Source organism: Eptatretus burgeri, chromosome 11, assembly GCF_056783735.1.
Source record: "Eptatretus burgeri isolate ZD-2024b chromosome 11, Ebu_testis_v1, whole genome shotgun sequence".
Taxonomy (NCBI): domain Eukaryota; kingdom Metazoa; phylum Chordata; class Myxini; order Myxiniformes; family Myxinidae; genus Eptatretus; species Eptatretus burgeri.
The window spans coordinates 50,562,895-50,582,068 of record NC_140971.1 but is presented as its reverse complement, the minus strand read 5'-3'; the positions used below and the strand labels follow the sequence as shown (position 1 = coordinate 50,582,068).

General features: G+C 40.3%; 1 long non-coding RNA gene across 1 annotated transcript in view; it reads left to right on the top strand.

The window, feature by feature from the left end:
* Positions 1-5,690: 5,690 nt before the first annotated feature.
* Positions 5,691-19,174, top strand: part of LOC147017051 (uncharacterized) — a 29,519-nt gene continuing 16,035 nt past the window's right edge. Inside the window, exon 1 of the long non-coding RNA XR_015049315.1 lies at positions 5,691-5,886. This is a non-coding gene — a long non-coding RNA (uncharacterized LOC147017051). The remainder of the gene's footprint in view (positions 5,887-19,174) is intronic.

The following is a 19,174-nucleotide window of genomic DNA, read 5'->3' as shown; positions in this document are numbered from 1 at the left end:
TTTTATGAAAAATGTTTTGCAAGTTGTTGTTTTTAATCTTGAAAAAAATAGACCATTGTGAACACACACTGGTGTTAAAAGATTGGCCTTGAAAACCAGACTCAAATCATCCTTATGAATGGGGACAGACAAATACACAAACGCATAATTGCACACTGTTTTATATAGGTAGATAACAAAACTTTTGCACCTTCTACAAATGAAACAATCAATAACCACAATTCCTTCTTCCCTCTTGGCTTGACAAAAACTGCATTTTCATTGTATAATGCACAAATAATTGCATGATGATTATAACCAAAGGAGCATTCTTGATGCAATTAAACATAAAAGGCAATTTTGACGAAGCAGATACTTGCTGTTTGTGAGTATAAATAGCAAGTGATTATGTGGGCAAACAGACACATGTCAGGAGTTCAGCAGTGCATGCTTTAAACACCCTTTGTAAACAAACATGTTTCTCTGAATCATTTGACATTCAATTGCATCTTGGCTTGACAGCAAATTTCAGATGCACTCAGAGGTGTTTTATTAATTACAATGCATTCATCAATATTAAAAAATTAAATACATGTAAAATTTACAATTATAACGCTGTATAAAGAAAGCGTAATAAATAAAACAAAATAAACAATGCATTGCAGGGTAAAAATCCAGATTATTATATAATGCCGATTAAAAATTAAATGACCATGCATTATCCCATTTATTAAACATTATTTTACAAAAGACAAAATCAATGGATGCTGAATGATCATGTAATCCATGAACTCATCATCTATATTAAGCACATTCTGTGGTGTAATGATTCGAGTGTCTGCTCTGAGTCTGGAAGGTCGGTGGTTTGAACCCTTGCCAAGTCATACCAACGAGTTAAAAAAAAAAATGAATGTGCTGCTTCCTTGCTTGCTGCCTAACATTCAAATGGATAAAGCACAGACAAACAACTATGACCTGCAAATACTAGCACCAGGCTTGACTCCATATTGTGTCATACCATACATCATCTGACTGACAGCAAGCTTGCAGGTACATCGATCTCTGTTTATCTGGAATTTATTCGATGCTAGTCTGATAAATGGAACATGTCTTTCAATCCTGGAAAATCTGTCTCACTATGTCACTCTGGAAGAATGGTCAAAAAACCTACCTATTTCCATGGTCAGCAAATGAAAGAAGTTGTGGCTTGACCTTCTAGACCACAGAATCACCCAAGACCTCTCCTGGGGCAGACCAAATAGCAAAACTGGCCTCCAAAACCAGCCACAGATTGGGCGTCCTATGTCGATCTAACTCATGACTCATAAAAAAACAGAACTACTCACAGGCTGCAAGGCCTTTGGTGGGAGCTCAATGCAGTAATCTCATACAAGATGTCATCACAACCATCTCTCCACAATTACTTTTATTGTGTACAAAATCGAGGCTCATAGAGGAGCCTGAACACAGAATGGATCAGAACATAAAATAACATAACAAGAAGAACAGTGTGTCTTCTGCTTCTTCATCATCTAGCATATGGCAGCTTGGCTGCCAGGTAGCTATCATTTTGTTGGGGCACGACTATGCCACTGATGCTGTGCCTCTATACTAGTACACTGATACTCATTTAGCTGACCTTGGAAGGATGACAGGCTGAGTCAAACCCCACCTCGTGTTAAATCAGCAGCCATCAGGGCTCATACTCAGGAAACTAAGACTCAGGACACTAAGGACATTAAGGACACACAAGCCAGCCACCCCAACTACTAAGCCAACACCAGGCTTGCAGAACAGAGGGTAAAGGGAGAAACACACCAACAGCAGGGGAGACAGACCCACAGAGGGACTCTTGGAGGTAGAATAGACATGAGGAAGCATGCAATCAAAGGGAATGGAAGGAGGATAAGTTGGTGAACAAGATGGATACAAACCCAAACACAGCAAGAAGAGGAAGAAAAAGAAGTAGATGAAACATAAATGTAACAAAAAAAAAAGAGGAGGATGTAGGAGAGAGGGAAAGCACAATAAATTGGAAAGAAAGGGGTATGCTTGTGGAGGGCTAATGAGGGCAGTAAAGATCATGAGTATGGATGGGGGTAACCTGAGGTGGTACTGATCAATTTTCTTGAAGCCCTGGAGAGAAGAATATGATTGAAGTAAGGAAATTGGTTCAGCAGGTGAGAGAAGAAATGAACAAATGAGTGGAGGTGAACAGTGAGCCTGGATTTGGGAGTTTAACCAGAAGTGATTTATTGGTAGACTGGGTGGCCTGCAGAAACCTGGGAGAAAGCAAAGAATGAGGAGAGGGTGCAAGAACAAAAAAAAAAAAATAATAGAAGCGGTAGAAGACTGCGGCCAAGGACCTGTCTGTGATTGTATGGATTCTAAAGCTCTACATTATCGGCATCTCCCACAATGAGGCTGAAGCACAGGGTCTGTTGTTCACACATCACTGACAGGTCGATGACTTCTATATATTTTTTACGGAATCTCCTCCAATGTAGCTACATCTGCTCTCAGCCTTCTGACATACCCCACCCCCTCATCCCTTCTGCCCCTCCAAAACACAAGCATTCTCACAGTAATGCCATCCTAAATAAATGCCAAAAATCCATGCTAACAACCGCATCCACCCCTTTGTTTTTTTTTTCTCAGTTTGTGGAACTGTCTTCCAGAGACAATTCAGTCTCTCTTCCCTCCAGGTTCTTCGATCAAGTGGTACATCACCATCTCATGTCATCACCTTCCCTACCCCACAATACTTTCTACCCTCATTAATCCAACATAATCTAAACCTCTTTCTTGCAGGTTTTTATTATATTATTATTATTATTATTATTATTATTATTATTATTATTATTATTATGATCTTCCCCTCCTATCTCTCCTCTTTTCTTGTTGTGTCCAAGTGTGGCCTCAGTGTCAGTCACTATCTTGCCTTTTGCTCTATGTCTCTGAGATGTATACAAAAAACTCCCCCAAAACATTTTCCATTACAAAAATAAATAAATACATCATGGGAGCTATTTCTGCAGTAAATATTACATAACATATGGAAATATTTGACATTTTAAGTGAATGAAAATTGCTTTCATGCTTTTTCATTACCTGTTTTATTGATCAAAGTAGAAAAAGCCATTCTATAATTTATAACCAAACATGACATCAGGATATCGTTGTCGTTAGTCAAAGAATGAAACAAAACAGCCATTCACCTTTAAATTTGCCAGATTCTCAGAAGTCTGTTGCACAAGTATTTTTTTAAAACACATGAAGCATGTCCCAGCTTACAAGACGTCAAATTTCATTTTTTGACACCAATGACATTAATCAGCCACAAATAATAATTAGAAGTCAGTTTTGCATGAACAGGAGGCCAGATGTATCTCAGATGCTTTTCAGTTCATATTATTCGTTAAAAAACATTTTATATTTAGTTAATGGAACCTGTGTACGCATGCTATCACATGCTAATATCATTAATTTCGTAATGCAAGCCAACTGACGATCAAACAGCAACTGACGATCAAACAGAGCAATGCATGTGCCTACAAATCTGCAACTGAATACATCACAATGGAGAATATGTTCAGCTTCAGTAACACTCACCAGACTAAACACATATCGTATGTGTAAAATGCAAACTCAGCAAAGACTTTAAAAAAAGTGACTCCAAAAAGAAACCCGTTCTGTGTTTTCAAAACATATTTCATTTATCCTCCCCTAAATACAAGCCATCTTGTGTTACTTTATTTCAGATTTTATTAATTTAGTCACTTATATTTTCCTCAATAGAAGTCACAATTTAGGTCAGAAATGCACCCCTCCCACCCCCCCCCCCCCACCATCCAAAGGCCATTCTGAATCAGCCTCCCAAAACTCTAGAATAAAGTTATGAACTAACAACAATAAAGAAAGGAGCTTCAATAATTTCAACTTGCCTCTCAGAGTAAGCACTGGACCTTCCCAACCTCTTTATTTAATTGAAGAGGATGCTGATGATACCTGAAGATTTGGAATGAATAATCAGGTTGCTGTGGATGACACTTCATGAAAATGTGTGGAAAAGAAGGTATGCATTTCCGTTCTTTTCAATTGATTAAATCCATTGCTTATGTTGCCTCAAATTGGCTCTGCCTCCACAGAGAATCGTGTTCCACGGTGTTTCAACTGATCAACCAGATTCCTTTCTGGCACATCAATTGGAAACAAAATTTGGGGTTTTGTTAGGAAACATACCAGAATTGAAGTGTTTGTTTTATTACTATGCACTCCTGAACTGCAGGACAGAATGAGTTGAAAACTGGTGGTGATTGTCATCAGGGTGTGCATGGAAGGGCTTTCAAAGGAAAAAACAACTTTTTGGGGCCAGGTGTTGGTTTTCTGACTCCTGAGAGTAGACACAAACTTGTTGCAGGATTTGTGGAAAGATCTGAAGCTGCATGTTGTAATTGCCTTCCAGGAGGAGAAGGCAGGTTGTTTCAAGGCAACTGCCTCACCACAAAATTCAGTGTCCCATGGGCAAGAGGGTGAGAAAGCAATCTGAAGATGAGATGTGATCAATATGTACATAGGGGTGAGGAGGCTTATGAAGAAGAAATCCCAAGATGAGTTCTCTTCTGTTCTTGTGTATGGCAGGTTTGGCTGCCAGGTAGCTATCATTTATTGGAGCATAGCTGTGCCACTGATACTGTGCTGCTCCACCAGTACACTGGTACTCATTCCACTGACCTTGGAATAATGACAGGCTGAGTCGACCCCACCTGGTGTTAATTCAGCAGCCAAAGGGGCTTAAACTCAGGATCCTAGGATCCCAAGCCAGCCACGCTAACTACTAAGCCAACACCAGGCTTACGCCAAGTTTATATCAGGGCGGTAGATATAGGAGATCAGTCCCAAAGTGCAATGGCTGCTTGAGAATAGCGATAGAGGTGTTAGCTCTTCAAGCACATGATCAGATGAACCAACTGAAGCAGAGAAAGAGCAGGAAACATTAGTGGGGAGGTTGGTCATAACCAAATCCAGGAGGGAGGATTTACCATTGGGAGAAATCAGGGTTGGAAAGTTCACAGATTGAGTCAGTCCCATGGAGTCACAAATGTCCTTTATTGTAGTGCCTTGGTTTGTGAGAGAAACCAACACCCAGCCAGGTTTCATGGTGACAATTGAAATTGCCACATATGAGGAGGAGAGAGTTTGGATGAGTGGTTAAAAGTTTGCACCTGATGTCTGAGAGAGAGATGTAGATGGAGTTGTCATTGTTTGGAAGATGGCACAACACAGACTAACAAGAGGTGGCAGCGGATGGCAAGTTGCAACCAGAAGTACTCCTGGAGTTTTGGAGGTATATGAGCATTACAAAGACAGTGAGAAATGGAGTTATTGCTGTGCAGTGTGACTCCGCCACCAGGGCTGGGTTTAGGTCTATCAAGCCATAGGGGACAACAGCCAGGGAGAGACATGAAAGAGTCAGGGATGTCCTGTGGGTGGAAGGATTCTGTTAAACAGATGATATCCAGTTTATATGCAGTGGCCTGGATTGGGAGATTTGTCAATTTGGAGTGTAAGCTTTGGATGTTTGAGGTCCACACATTTATGGACAGCAGAGGAGGAGCTGCGTGTTGGGTGCAGCAATGTGGAAATAAGCAAGGAGAGGGAGCAGGTTGACTAGAAGCTGGGAGGGTGCCAAGTAGAGGGGAAGCTGGGAGGGTGTGGGGATGAGGAAGCTGGTATGGTACAGATGTAGGGGGAGGGGACTGGAAGGGTGTGGGGCAGGAGGGGAATCTGGGATGGGAAGCTGAGAGGGTGCAGGGTGGGAGAGAATCTGGGAGGTCACTTCAGCTTTATCATCAGAGATCACTTGGCAGAAGAATGGAAGCAAATAGAGAAGAAGGACAACATGAGGTAAGCATGCTGCATAAAGCTTAACTAAGAGAAGGAAGGGAAAAACTGAGGATGTAACAGAAATGGGACAAAAAACGGATGAGGGAGAGAGGGGAAAGAACAATAACTTGGAAAGGAAGGCCAATAACCTGCACTTGGAGTTAGTTGAGGGTAGAAAAATACGAGTTTGGATGGAGCGTGACTTAAGGTGATGGAGATAACATGTTTGAAGTTTTGTTAAAAAGAAAAATATTAAACAAACTGAGGAAGTTGGTTCTGCAAGAGAGAAAAAAGCTACAGTGAGTGGAAGTGAGCATTGAGCCTGGATTTTGGGATTTTCAACAGAGTGTGTTACAAGCAGATTTGTGTGCCCTGCAGAGACCTGGGGTGTGCAGAGTACAGAAAGGGCAGAGGACATAAGCCTCAAAAGGAGGCAGTAGAAGACAGAGGTCACCGACCCCTCTGCAATGCGAGAGTAACAAGCCCAGAGAATCAACCTCATCATGCCAAATACCAATGATTTTGACAGGCTTGGTTTTCACAGCATTAAGTGCAAAGTGTGAGGCAGGGTTGCCAGCCTAAAGTTGAGATTTGGTGACTGCTTTTGGAGGCAAAATTATATTTGTTGTTTGCCCAATAAATATTTCAGCTGATGAGCCCCAAAATATTGAGTAAGTTTACTTATTCAAGATGTTTGTTGAGGACGTGGATGAGAGAGTTCGTCAGATGGTCCTTTAGTACAGATAAAATTGGAGTGAGATTTGTCTGTTGAAAGAGGTTTTCCAAGTGACAAATTTAAGAAAAAGACAACGACATACTTTTCCCTCTTTCTTTTTAATCTCTCCTTTTCCACTCCTTCTCCATTGCTCTTTTCCTCACTTTTACTCCCACCCCTCTCTTTGCCTTACACCCCTTCTCCATTTGTATTCATCCCAGACATTGTATTTCTTTGGATTACACAGACGCTTTTGATAACATTCAATTTGGAATTATATGGATTAAATTAGTAGTAAAAGAAATTGTAGATCTTCTGGATAAATTTTTGTATTAATGAGCATTTGTTTTAACGAAAAAGCTTGTTTGTAAAAGAGAAGAGGGTCCTAAAGTAAAGAACACAATGACAAGTTTGAAGTAGTGGAACTCTAGAAATTCATCAATGTCAACCACAAATCTCATGAAACGCTCCATCTGACCCTTAACATATATGGGTCCGAATAATGGATTTTTATTGCAACTGTAAGAAAATGTATCAAGGTATTTAACATGTTAATTTAGATGTGATTTCTGAAAAATACATTGGTTCATTCATAATAGTCATGAATGAAGAGGCTTTTGAACAAATAAAATCAAGCAACTGTTAAGATGACGACTCAGAAGGAGAGCAATATATTTTGGGTCACCTGAACAGTAGGAATGGTTTTATAAAGATCATTTGCTGGAAGAGCAGACATCAGGCCAAAAGGAAAGCTAACACACATCTTGGCCAAAGTACATAGCAGTCGAGTGTGGAATCACGAATGTGGAAGTGACAATAATCCATTGAAAAATGTCATTCACGACAACTAAGGATAGAATAAAGAGAGCATCAGCAACCCTTGGAAGACAAGGATGTAAATACATGGACAGACATCTACAGAGTGGCCAAAAAATCCCTATGCATGTAGTTAGAATTCATTGGTATGCTTCCCTCCATTCTCCACACAAATTTGAATTTTTCTTCATGCTCTAATGGACATCGTCCATGTTGAGGGTTGGAGGTCATAAAAGCAACCCCTGACAGTTGTTTTGAAGTCTGTTTGTTTTGTTGTTTTGAAGGCTTGTGCAAGCGGCTTGGAGAGTGCGGCAATCCAGTTGATTAATTATTTTTGTTGCGGTAAATGAAGTTCCACTTTCTGCACATTCCTTCATCTTCTCTTCACTCAGTATAAAAAGTAAAATTTAATGTTTTGCCAATTTCACATTTTCTTGTGCAAAAATGGAGAAGGAGGGATCATAGCCTTGCTTGCTTAAAGAAAATACGCTAAGTTATTCGAATCATTCATTACTTAAAATTTTCAGATTTCACTCTCAATTTCAACATTTCTTTCGTCCATAAAATATGTTTACTGTTACTGTTTTCACCCCTGTCTGTTTGTTTGTTTGTTTGTGAACAGTATTATGTAAAAACTATTACGGAAAACGGATTTCGACGAAACTTGGTGGGGGGGATTAGGTATGGTCCAAGGATCATGCCATTAGACTTTGGACTTGGTCCAAAGTCCAATATGGCCGCTATGGCAGCCATTTTGAAAAAATATTTTGAATTTTTGTTTTTGCATTTCTACATGTTTTAAGTGATTTCCAACCCCTCAAAAATAAAGTTGTTAGAGAAAAAAAAAAACTTAGAAAATTTTGCAACTTTTTTTCAAAAAAAAATCGATTTTATTTGAAAAATATTAGAATTTTTTTTTACATCTCTACATGTTTTAAGTGATTTCCAACCCCCCCCAAAAAAAAATTTGTTGGAGAAAAAAACCCAGAAATTTTGCAACTTTTTTTTCAAAAAAATTTCGATTTTATTTTTTGGGCATTTCTACATGCGTGTCAATCTAGTTTAGTTTATTCAATCGTGGTTCAGTAGAGTGATCCATTTTGACCTACAATGAATAGAATATCAGGTTCACTTTGGTGACCCAGCAGTATTGGCGGCGGAGGTTTTGCACTCTACCGAGTGCTCCCCCTCTAGTTCTCAAATCTGAAATGATATTTCAATTATATACTTTCATTTGTCTGTGAGAGTAGACCGTGTTTCTAAAGCAAGGCATGTTGGAATATGCCAAATCAAAATGGCAGCTGAGACCCCTGCGAGGCGAAGTTGGTCTGACCAAGAATAAGTCTTTCATGGAGGTAGGCCATTAATTATTTTCAAAAAAGAGGTGTTCAAATAACCCAAACACCCAGTTTTCATTCATGCACTTCCTTGGTGTTCTCTGAGTATATGCATGCAACATAACTATACATAACTTCTTTAAAGCATGCATTTACATCAAAAATATCTCTCGGGAATTTATTCGGCTTCTCAACTAATTAATTACTAGGCAGGCATTTCAGGACCAAGCCAATTTTCGTCGCCTCTAATTTTTATTTACTTAATATAATATGTGAAATACATATCCATCAATTTGTTTTGGTAAATATCTATAAGCCTTGAAATGTAGGTCAAAAACCCAAACTTTTTTTTAATGAAAGGAGACCAAAGAAGTCAATGAATCCTCATAGTTATGCAGAGCGAAAAGGATGGCGATGATTTCTGGGTGGCTTGAGGAAAAGGCGTTGTCTGGCTAATGGGCGGTGCTTGTGACGCTGGGCAAGAGAGGAGAAATTGTGGCCTGCAGAATGGACGGTGCGTATGTCCCACGGACACCATCTCAGCTTTATATATAAGATAATATATATATATGTATATATACGTGCGTGCGTGCGTGCGTGCGTGCGTGCGTGTTGTTTTTGTCGGGTGAGTTGGTGTAGGGTGAGAAATGAACAAACACTGACTACAGATACACCCTTTGATTAGAGTATTCGACCCTCCAATCGACCTACATGTCTAGCCAATAACCCTGTCCCCTTCTATATCCAATGCTTCTAAAGACTAGTTTACCACCATCTCAGATCATCTCCCTATCCAAAACCATGATCTTTTCATCGTTAATTCCCCTCCGCCCCACCCCAAGCCCTCCTCCTTCGAAATTTCCAGTTTTTTCTTCTTGAGAGTTTCCCTCAGTATCCATCTTCTCCTACCCCTTATTTTTCCCCACACCCATTATTTGTCCAAGTTGTGCTCTATTTTGTCCTTCAACTCTGCTGTTGAAGACCCTCCTCCCCTCTCTCTCTCTCTCTCTCTCTCTCTCTCTCTCTCTCTCTCTCTCTCTCTCTCTCTCTCTCTCTCTCTCTCTCTCTCTCTCTCTCTCTCTCTCTCTCTCTCTCTCTCTCTCTCTCTCTCCTGATCTGTTCAGTGTTCTCACTGTCCCTCGAGCCTTGAGTCTACATTATACAAAAAATAATTTAAAAAAAAAGCTTCAAATAATGTGTTCATGAGTAACAAAATGAGGAAATGTTTCTTTAAGCTAGCAGGTCCGCTTGAGACCAGAGTACCGGTTCCTGTTAACTGCAGTTGTATTGCTTGGGTTTCTCGCAGGTGAGATATCTGCGAAAACCAAAAATGTCTCACGGTGGGAGGAACATTAGCTGAGCGTTTGGGGAATGGTCAAAGTGTAAACCAGCTCCGGAAAGAGCTGCCAAGGACTGCAAAGCTAAAATTGTCTCTGCAGCAAATGACCCGTTGTAGACAGCTCTGCTGTGTCGTGGCTCATAGACTGTTTATAAAAAACGAGGGTGAAAGTGAGCACAGCCATTTGGTAGTTGAGTGGTCGGAGAAAAAAAGAAGGGAGGGGGTTAGTTCAGTGATACATTTTGACAGAAAGCCTCCTGCCAAGGTTTTCAGATCCACACCAGGAGAAAATCTAATCCTGTTGAGCTATAAGGTTATTATTGGCGGTGGGAGGGCTGGAAACACGCATGAAAGGCTCAGCTGTTTGCCCTGCAGTCTGGGGAATTGATTTTAACGACATCTTTTGGAAATGACTTGGAAAAAAAATATGTATTAACGTCCGCAATTTGAGTACAGAATGAAAGAAAGGAAAACGCCAATGATTTTTTTTTTGACGTCGAATGCAATTTCAAGCGGGTGAATCGTTATTAATTTCGATTTGTTTAATATTTATAAGTCCAGTTTGAAAATCGAGGGCAGAAGAAAAATCCATGGAAATGTTTTTTTAACTGCTGATTACCATCTTCGTTTCGAGGTTTAAAATTTACAACCAAATTGTTTTCAAAACCACAATGCATCATAATGAATGGTTTCGATCATTTTGGGTCATGGTATTTAATGACTGTAATTCAAAGTCACAATACATTCATTAATTCGTGTTTTATGACATCTCAGTATAAAAAAGAAAATGAAGAGAAAAAAAATAAAATCACCGATGTCCTAATTAAGTCGGTGCATGATGAAAACCGTTTGCCATGTTAAATACTGTAGCATACAATTTCATTTCACATGGAAATCCAGGATCGGGAGTTTTGGGCAGAGCTTGAGAATGTCTGATTAAAATCACTCGATTCAAACACTCCCCCATCATTGCCAACATTCCCAGCTGCCTCGACTGGTTCTGCCTGATATTTCACCACTCATTCACTACCACCCCCTCCTCATTCCCTCCCTCCCACCCCTTAAGAACCCCCTCCTCGTTTTCTACTCACTAAACCACATACAACACTCAAAAGAAGCCCTACTCGATTGAAAAAAAAAGCACAAAAATCTGGGGCATCAGTGTTTTCGCAGTTATATCATTTTTGGCTCAAATTGTGTTTCCTTCGTCAGAGCAGTGTTTAAACTTTTGTACAACAGTGGTGCCTCTTATTGGGGCCTACTTGCTTTTACATTGGAGTAACGAACAACTGGGTCGGGCCTGGGGAGTCATGGATTCACTGGATCATGGGGTGTGGTGCTGCCGGTACCTGTGCAGGAGGACGAAAGTCTGAGTCTTCAGGCCCTTAGTGCTTCCAGTCTTGCTCTAGGGATGTGAGACTTGGACTCTGACCAAGGATCTGAGAGGGAGACTAAATTCCTTTCACACCAGGTCTCTTCAGAGAATCCTTGGCTCTCACTGGTCGGACTTTGTGTTCAATGAGCAGTTGCTGAGAGAGTCTCAAATGAGATTTGTTACCTGCATAGTCCGTGAGCATCAGCTGTGGTTGTATGGACATGTGGCTCGTTTTCCTGACGCTGATCCTGCTCACCAGTTTCTCTCAGTGAGGGAGCCTTGTGAGTGTAGGAGGTTAATGGGCCGACCACATGCCTCGTGGTTCCAGCAGATTGTTCAACATCTCAAGGAGATGGGGATGGGCCACCCATCTGCCTGGGGGATGGCCAGATGGAGGCCCTTGGAGTACCAGCAGAAAGTGGACACAGCAATGTGCTGCTCTGACACATGCTCCCATACCTGACCTGAATAAGCAAGCTAATGTGGCAGAGTGAAAGGGCATACAGTGGGTTTATGTTTAGAACATAATACAATTGAAAATATATTTCTTTGTTCTCACAGGCAAAGAAGATAACAATGGTGACTTTTATTGTCATCCATTTGTTATTCAACAATACTTTTAATTCTGGACTGCAATTGCATGATTCGTGTGGTGATCGGGGCAGAAAGCTTGTGAAGTGGCTTGGTTTGATTTTCTTGAAACAAAGTTATCGTATTTTTTAGTATTAAATAAAAAATTAATGCACATGGCATGCTGTGGCAGATAATTTCTGGCAGCTGCACAAGGAGTTCTGAGAATATTATTGGATCAATGCTTTAATACATTGTACTGCTTAATGTTATGACCTGAGCACTTCACTCAAAATATTGGGATTCCAAGTTTAAATCATGGATCATGGTCGTGATTCTCATCCAATATTCAACAAAAGAAGAAGCAACCTTCCAGTGGCATATGGAGGAAAAATGAAGCTCAGGACGAGATCTCAAACTTCTCCCCTTCTAAATGGCCATTGGCATAATAAGCGTGCAGTTGTTGTTGTTGTTGTTGTTGTTGTTGTGACTGTGGTTCACCTCTTCCTAGCCTTCATTGAGGCAACTTATCAATAAAAGTTTTGAAGTCAATTGATTTGGCTAGTTTAAGCTCAACCGAGAGGATGGCTAGATTACTGAGCCTAAGAGTGGCTGTTTCAGTGACTGAGCCTAAGAGTGGCATTGTGGATCTGAGGTTGGTCTTAATCAGTTTCAGTTTGGAGAAGCTCCTCTCACATGCTGCAATGCTCACACACATGGTGAGACATGGCTTCAGGATGATGAGAAGGTTAGGAAAAGATTCCTCGAATCCCCACTTCACAACAAATGGAAGGATTTCATGTGCATTTCAGTCCACCATTTCCTTCCAAGTGGTTTCCACATACAGTATATTTTGGTGTCAAAGATGATGAATCTCGCTCTGGAGCTCTCTGGCAATGACATCGTCATACATCTGTGTAAGATGGTGCATTTTCATGGCAATGTTGCTGTCCTTGGATGGGTCCATCAGGTAACTGAGTGATGTGAGAAACCCAAATTTAATGTCCAAGTCACTTATCTGATGGGTGGGTGCGTTGGGTGGTTTCCTTATGTAGTCGATATAAAATTTCATATTGCTCCCATTTGATTTCATTTTGGAATGGCAGAGCTGTGTCCATGGTGTCTTCACCTGGCATTCTCGTATTCCTCCTTATCCACTGCTCTGTGGAGATTCCTATTTGCTCACAAAAATTGGTGGCCTTGATTTTTGCCTCCTCTACGATGTTATCCTGCTCTTTTGTAAAAAAAAAAAAACTGGAAAGAGTAATCAGAGATTGCAGACCCTCACCCAAACTTGTTTTGTGTGGTGTTTGTGCAGTTTTGTGTGGTTTATTTTGTGTGGCGTTTGTTTGCTGGTGTGTTATGTAATTAATAAGAGATAACTAGAACTGCTACTTTATAATTGCTGGCAGTGATGACTGGGCACCAAGACGTCCCACTTTGATGCAACCCTGCTTTGATTGGACACCTGACCCTGACCCATGACGTTTTTAAAAATTATTTTTCAATTGAATTTTAATGGGATTAAAATAAATTCAATTCAAATCAAATGGAAGTCTAAATAGGTGCAGTCCTTCATTGGACTCATCAAAAGCAACCAAAACAAGCGAAAAGCAAAGATGAAGTCATCAGGAAGAACCTGGATAGGATTTCACAAGAACCTCACATTTCAGCTGCTACTCCTCTACCCTCAAACCGATCCATGCACAGCCAAGTGAGCCTTATTCAATTTTTTTTTTCCAAAAAAACAGAACAAAAAGAACACAGATCAAAAAAAATTAATAATTCCGACTGCCAGACCATGTGTCCGATCCAGTTGAAATTTAAAACTTGTATCCACCATCGCTACGAAATCATAATTATGAAGTTTCAGTTAGGTTGATTAAGCGGTTACAGAGAAAATGTTATTTAATATTCCCATTCAATCCAATATGGTTGCTAAACCAGGTGGCCTATTAATTTTTCCTTGTACACTCAAGGCTTGGGGAACATTTGTGTGAAGTTTCCCCTCGATCTGGCCAGCTGTTCTGGAGAAGAAGTTTTTTTAAAAGGTTTTAGGGAAAATCCGATATGGCTGCCAAACCATGTGACCTGTGACATATGTTTCAACCTTTTGTTCCTCATGGATAGGCAGCCATGTGTAAAGTTTCACCTTGATCTGTTCAGCCACTTCAGAAAAGATTTTTGAAGGTTTAAAAAAGACAAAACAATACGGATGCCGAATCACGTGACCAATGATGTCATCAATTTTTTTTTCTGTGGACCATTTTATCTCTAGATGACCCTCAAAAACACTTTCATACTGATCAGATGTAGCCTTCTACATGTGCAATTATGATGTCAAAATGAAGGCACCAATGAGATCATTAAAAAGAAAATCAAACTAATTCCCCATGAGGAGAAGTTGCTATGTGCCAAGTTTCAATTTTTCCTTGGTGCGGTTTCAGTGATACAGAGGTCCAAAGTTTTTCCATTTTTCCAACATGGCTGCCACACGACGTGGACTATGATGTCATAATTATCATTACAACATTCCACATTAGTAGTCACACCTATGGTGAAAAATTTTGTCTCAACCCGACAAGCAGTTATGGAGAAAAACACCAAAGTTCTGTATTTACAAACAAACAGACAGACAGACAAATGAAAAATCACTCATCGAGTGACAACTTCACAAAACAGTACAAAGTATAATGCTACTGATTAGAGTGTATACCTTTGCCAGATGGAACAGTTCATGTTTTGTATCCCACTGATGGGCTGGATCCAAACCAAAATCCAATCCACTTGTTCTTGTCACCTATTCAACTCATCCACCTTGTTTTGTCATAACTCATCCACAACTTTTTGAGATACAGTGATATATTTAGTTTTTGGCCCTATCAATCAATTTTAGAAACCAGGTCTTTGTTGACCTTTTGACATTAAAATGAATTGGTAGTTGAATTCAGCAACCTCACATGAAAATGCTCTTGAAATTTCAAGTCAATCTGATGAAAATTGAGGATTTTAGAAAATTCTGCCCAAATTGGCCTTTTGGCCTATGTTTACCTCTAACACGGTTGCTAGTTGAATTCGGAGACCTGATATGCAAATGCTCTTCAAATTTCAAGTTAATTTAATTAAAATTGAGGATTTCTATAAATTTGGCTAAAATTGGCCGATCATCCGATGGAGACCTTTTCACCTATGTTTACCTCAAAATTAATAGGGGGTTGAATTCAGTGACCTGATTTGCAAATGCTCTTCAAATTTCAAGTTAATTGGATTAAAATTAAGGATTTTAGAAATTTGGCCTCTGTTGACCTTTTGGTGTATGTTGACCTTTTGGCCTATGTTTACCTCAACGTTAATAGGGGATTGAGATCAGCGTCCTGATGTGCAAATGCTCTTCCAATTGGAAGCCAATCGGATGAAAATTAATTATTTTAGAAACTTGGCCTATGTTGACCTTTTGGTGTATGTTTACTTTTTGGCCTATGTTGAACTCAAGATTAATAGGCGGTTGAGTTCAACGACCTCAAGTGCAAATGGTCTTCAAATTTCAAGTCAAACGGATGAAAATTGAGGATTTTAGAAAATTTGGCCCAATTTGTCCCAAATTGGCTTTTTGCCCAAGGATGATCTGAATATCAATAAGTGGTTGAATTCTGCGACTGGGTATGCAAATGCTGTTCAAATTTAAAGTCAAATGGATGAAAATTGACAATTTTAGAAACAATTTAAAAATTTGGCCTATTTTGGGTTGATCTTATGGCCTATGTTGACCTTTTGACCTATTATAACCTCAAAAGTAAGAGGTAGTTGAAGTCACTGCCCTGACATGCAAATCTTGTTCAAATTTTAAGTCAATCTGATGAAATTTGATGATTTAAAAAAATTTGGCTCAAATTGGCCTATTATCCTATGTAGACCTTTTTGGTCGACCAAATTTTACGAAACTTCAATGCCTGACCGTTGCAAGGTCGATGACGTTAACTTCTGAAAATTTCAGAATGATCGGTTGAGCGGTTTGGGCTGGAGACAGACAAATAAACAAACACACAAACAATCACACAAACACAAACGGAAGCGATCGACATACTTGTCAAAAAAGAAAAAAAAAATACCAAGTAACAAACGGACACAAACGCAATATCCTCTCCTTCGGTGAGGGTAACAAGGGCCCCCAACTTGGCAGCAAAGGCATCTAGCCCGAGCCCAGCTGTTTGGATAATGTGTTGCATGTCATTAATGTCAGTTAGCAAGCATCGGTTTCCAAAAGAATAAGTACATGGTGAAAATGTAGGTCATCATGCTATTCAACAAAATCGCTGCTTATGACTGTGTGTCCTGTGTCTCAGTATTACTATCATGAAGCTGCTCTCGGACTTTGGATATTTCATACAGGTAGCACCATACAGCTTCAATTGCATCATGCTTGGAGCTCCATCGAGTGTTGCAAAGTCGCTTCACCATCCTCCTTGGGATGAACTGCTTGAAGATTTTCCACCAGTTAGTTGAAACTGAAAAAACTGTTGAAGTTGCTTGACTATCCCGAAAAAAGTCGCAGCTTCCACTGAAGTTGCAGGGCAGTGGACTCTGGCCAAATTAAGATAATGTTTGGCATAGTGAATGAAGACAGCCTTTGGATTGATATCTGTGATTGGCCGTTGAATGCCAGGGTGCACCCTGGCCATTGTAGTGGCATTGTAGTACTTTTGACCATGGAGGTTCATGAGGTCAAGGGCATCATTATTGCAGCTTGCTAACAATTTATTTTGTTAAAGTGTGAGCATTCTTGTCTTCCAGTTGCAAGATGTCGACAAATGACTCCTTTACTTTCACTTCCCCACGTAAGATATGGATTTACATGACATGGCCAAAAGTATGTGGACAACCCTTCTAAGTAGTGAATTTGGCTATTTCAGCCACACCCATTGCTGACAGGCATGTAAAATCAAGCACACAGCCATGCAATCTCTATAGACAAACATTGGCAGTCAAATGGGCTATATTGAAGAGCTCAGTGACTTCAATGTGGCACTGTCATAGGATGCCACTTTTCCAACAAGTCAGTTCGTCAAGTTTCTGCCCTGCTGGAACTCCCACAGTCAATTGTAAGTGTTGTTATTGTGAAGTGGAAACGTCTAGGAGCAACAACCGCTCAGCCATGAAGCGGGAGGCCAAGCAAGCTCACAGAACTGGAATGTCGAGTGCTGAAACATGTAGCACGGAAAAATTGTCTGTTGTCGGTTGCAACACTCACTACCGAGTTCCAAACTGACTGGAGGCAACGTCAACGCAAGCACTGTTTGTCGAGAGATTCATGAAATTGGTTCCCATGGCTGAGCAGCCGCACAAAATCCTAAGATCACCTTACGCAATGCCAAGCATCAGCTGGATTGGTGTAAAGCTCACCGCCATTGAAAATGAGTTCTCTGGAGTGATGAATCACACTTCACCATCTGGCAGTCTGACAGACGAATCTGGGTTTGGTGGATGCCAGGAGAATTCTACCTGCCCAAATTTATAGATCCAACTGTAAAATTTGGTGGAGGAGGAATAATGGTCTGTGGCTGTTTTTCATCATTTCGGCTTTGCCTTTTATTTCCAGTGAAGGGAAATCTTAATGCTACAGTATACAATGACATTCCAGACGATTTTGTGTTTCCAACATTGCAGCAACAGTTTGGGGAAGGCCCTTTCCTGTTTGAGCATGACAATGCCCCCATGCACAAAGGGAGGTTCATCTAGAAATGATTTGTCGAGATGGGTGTGTAAGAACTTGACTGGCCTGCACAAAGCCCTGACATCAACCCCATCGAACACCTTTGGGATGAATTGGAACACCGACTGTGAGCCAGATCGACCAACAACAGTTGCCGACCTCACAAATGCTCTTGTGGTTGAATGGAAGAAAATCCCTGCAGCAATGTTCCAACATCTAGTGGAAAGCTTTCCCAGAAGAGTGGAGGCTGTTTTAGTAGCAAAGGGGGGGACCAACTCCATATTAATGCACATGATTTTGGAATGAGATGTTGGATGAGTAGTTGTCCACATACTTTTGGTCATGTCGTGTATCTTAGGATACGAGACATCTGAACAAAGTGCAATTGCTCTGGAGTACTAGCCAAGATGAGGGCATATTATTTTGCAGTTTTGACTTCCTTGATGATGTTTAACTTTACCTGGTTACCCAGAAGTTGAAAGAATTCATTTTGAATGGTGGCTGAGATGTTTGTGACAGTTAGGTGTGGAATGGTTTGAATGTTTGTCAAATGCTCTCTCATTACCAAATTCTATTTCCCTAACACTTGCATCAGTGGACCCCGGCCAAATTAAGATAATGGTTGGAGAATTCAAAAGATAAAAAAGAACGTTTCATCCATGACCGACAAACTTCCTCACGCCTCTGTCCAAGATCCCAGCATGCGTTCTTTCTTATATTGACCCTTTTCATCCATTTGCGGATCATGTGCTATTACAGAAGGAGAATAAAAAAAAGAGAAGCATAAAACCTTGAACAGCCTATCATCATCGGTCCTCTGTTCACTCCAGGTTTGTAAATAAAACTATCTGGTATTACATTGACGTATTGTACATGAGTAGTCATATGAACATTTCCTCATTCACATATTTCAGGGTCAGAACCCTGTCACTATCTGTCCATGCATCAAGTCCCCAATTGTTGTGTGGGTTCGGGTGTACATAGCTTGCCCAATGTTGGCACCCTACACCAACCTGATTTTGTAGCTTATATTAAAAGTTTTGATTATACTGGTATGTCAATTGGTTCTTACAGTTAGAACATCCTCCCAGCCTTTTGAATGCAACCCCTTGAGGCCCAATGTCTGATATTTTTGAGGCATGGTTTTCAAGACAAAAGTCTCATACAAACCAAATGATTTATTCTTTTGCTGGCATATGATCCAAAAATGGAAGTGGATGGCTTATACAAGACAGGATGAACGCTGGAGCCTGAGAGAGAAGCCCGAGGAAGCCCATGGATCACAGTTAAAATATTGCCCCTGAGCCATGAAGCTGTCAGCTCCTTCATGGTTATGACAAAACATCGGGAGTACTTGGTGCAATACCTTAGTTCACTGTGTTCTTTTGTTAATACCCAGAGTGCATTCAAAATGTTTGATGGAGATAAACTTCAAGACATGCCAATA